A 3,238-nucleotide genomic window follows, 5' to 3' on the forward strand; every position below is an offset into this window, starting at 1 on the left:
TTCTTAGTGGAAGCCTCACTTGACCTTTTCTTTAGTTCTGAAATTTTATTGTTGAGCATCTTCACCATCCTGGTTAAGCTCTTGATATCAGATGATTCCTTCTGTTTAGCCTTACTAGAAGACATTTATGACTTCCTACTAGTTTCTTTGGAGTATCTTGGTTCTTCTTCATTTGTAATGACCCCAATCATGTGAAAGTTCTTCTAAATGGAGATTGCATCTAAAAATTTTAGTGCCAATGTTTCTTTTGTAGCTCTCTTTAAAAACTAGAAAATGTTAGTGGGCAAGGAAGTTGTGTAGTAATTGATATTAACTGAGTCGTGTGGTTGCATGTCTAGGGGAAACTTATTCAATATGTTGTTGAATCTTTGATTAAAATATTTCACTTTCTCCTTTTCCCCCATTTTCATGCTTTTGATCTCTTTGAGTAGCATGGCGAGAGTTTCTTCATCAGCAAACTTCTCGAGAAATATCTTTTTTAACCTCCTTCAAATGTGGATTGAATTGATGGGAAGACTATGGTACCATGATGTTGCTTTGCCTTATAATGTATAAGGGAATATCCTACAGGAAAAAATATCATACCTCACCTCCATCATTCATAAATGCAGGTAGAAATCATTGAGGTGACCTTCCACCTTTGTCCTGTTATACAGATCATACTTTGAGAGTAGCTTGTCTAGATGTCTCAGCATCTTATGCAAATTTTTCAGAAGAGCTAGAGGCCCTTGGGCCATCAAATCCAAATCCTGGCCTTCCATGTTCTCGTCTCTCCATTCTTCTTCCTTATCATAATCTGAGGATTCTTCATCTTCTAATTAGTCGAAGAGGTCGTTAGAAATAACAATTGTATCATCTTCGTATCCTTCGTTAGCAGGTGGAAGTTTTTCTTGATGTTCGATGTCGTTTGTGGGCTCCACCAACTACTTAAGAGTGGAAAACACCAAATATTCCATTGTAGAAACCAAGATTATGGTACTAGTTGTCTCTTTCTTCTTTGGAAAATGTGGAAGATTTTGTGCTCCACGAATTAATCTGATAGCCTTCACGAACTAACAGGTTATAGGTAAAATTGCTTGGATCTTCTCGTAAGTAACTTCGTAATTTGGTTCTGGGCTAGGCTGAGAATATCTTCATACTTTAGGAATCATAGTAGTTCTTTTAATGTTTCTTCCTTGATCGAAGGAGAATGATGAGGGTGTGTAGAGTGATCTTCCATAAAACATTGGCGGCCCTCCTTCTAGCGCTAGAATGTTGATGTTGTGGATTCCTTCAACATACACGGCATCACTCTGATATAATATCCCAATTAGACATCACATCGTTTGGTGTAGGAATCCCATCTAGAATACAGCCCGAGTTTTCTTTACCTAAAGATATGCCTTGGCTTTAGCTGTAAGCATGGGAGAGAAGTGAAATTGTCCTTTCGAATGAGAAAGCTATTATGCCTTGTGAGTGTTCAATTGTTGATGTATCAAGGTTTCTCTACTACGGGGGAAAAAAGTGAGACTCTAAGAGAGAAGTAATAGTACTACCCTAATGGAGACATGCGTGAAAGATAAAGGTTAATATAACATCAAGTGAAATATTTCACAAGGATGTCATGATCATTATAAACATAACAACACATTTTCAACAAGGAGCATCGGAGTAATATAAATAGTTCAACTAACCCAGTATTAATGAAAGAAAACATGAACCATAAACATTCAAAGAATAGTCTTAGAAACATTCACAATTCATGCATGAAAATGTGTTGGCCTGGAAGGCTTCAATATTAAGAAAAATTCCCAAGATACATAAAGTGAACATCACTAGCTCCAATAGTGGAGGGTTAGATCCACTACTTGCTCCCAAAAAGTACTAACTTTGTCTCTCTAATGCCTTATGGGAGAAGCCAAGGTTAAAATTCCTTTACATGAGAAATGAGGATCTATTTATAACTTGAGGAATGACCTTTCACATCCTCATGACTCTTGACTTTCTAACTTCTTGTGACCTTTGGACTTCTACAACCTTTGGGATTCCAAATGAATTTTGGAATTACATATAACTTTTTATATTACATGTCTTTTGGACTTCCATGAATCTTAGTTCATACATGACTCTTGGACTTCCACTTATTTTTATTTTACAATGATTACAATAATACATCATGAATTCCACATCATCATGTGATGAGACTTGACATGTCACTATTTTGATGACTAGGACTAATAGTGATTGATGACATGGAATTTCTTTGGCGGTGACATGGCTACTAGTTGTGTCTTCATTCTTTATTGTTCTTCTAATCATGGCGCTTTCACCCTCCAAAGGGTCTTCAATCTTGGAGTCTTTAGAGTGCTTCGATCATCAAGATTTAAGTGTGTTCTTCGTTCTTTCCATGCTTCCTTTGCTTGTTCTTGTTGCCTGATATTCCTCTTGTGTTATTGTTGTGTTGTTTTTGAAATACTTGTATCTGCAAACACTCATGATGAGAAACTATCAACCTGAAAATTTTCTATTCTACAATGATCCATGCATATTTTATTTTCATTCCTTTCTAGTGCACTCAAAAATGGTCAAAGGGGCTACAGGGCGAAAGGGCACACTTTGAAAGGCTGAAGGGATGAAGAGGATAGGATTTGGGGCTTTGGAATGCGCTCATGTGCCTGAAAGAAGAAAACAGTCAAGATAGGGCACATTCGCAAGTCCGAAGGACTAAGGGGAGGGATTTGGGCTTCCCAAGTGTGTTGTGTGCTCAAGGGAGAGAGGGAGGGTGCAAGGCGCACTCCCAAAGACTGAAGGTTGAGGCTTCATGCCTTTGAGGTGCGCTCATGTGCTACATAGGCCTTAGGGAGGGTGTAAGGTGCATTCTTGAAGGTTGAAGGTTGGGGCTTCGCGCCTTTGGAGTGTGTCAGTGCGCTCAAGAAATTCAGGAGGGCACGTGGCACATTAGAGAAGGTTGAACGATTGAGCTTCGGGTATTTAGGGTGTGTCAGTTCTCTCAAAGAGGGCGCACTTCTTCGAGTCGAAGGAGTGCGCTCAAGGAATACTTAGTCATTTTGGAGGGCACAGTTCAGAACAAGGAAGGGGATCCATGCTTTGGGAATGTGCCCAGCTCTCAAGGAGGGCATAGGGTGCACTTTCGAACAACTAAAGGTCTCCCTTCGTGGCTTCAGAGTGCACTTGTGCACCCTTGGCCTTAATGGATTTACTTTGCAACCAAAATTTGTCTAAGTTTGGATGATAGGGT

Source organism: Pinus tabuliformis, chromosome 2_1, assembly GCF_031772625.1.
Source record: "Pinus tabuliformis cultivar Carrire ecotype Pingquan chromosome 2_1, CPIR1, whole genome shotgun sequence".
NCBI lineage: Eukaryota > Viridiplantae > Streptophyta > Pinopsida > Pinales > Pinaceae > Pinus > Pinus tabuliformis.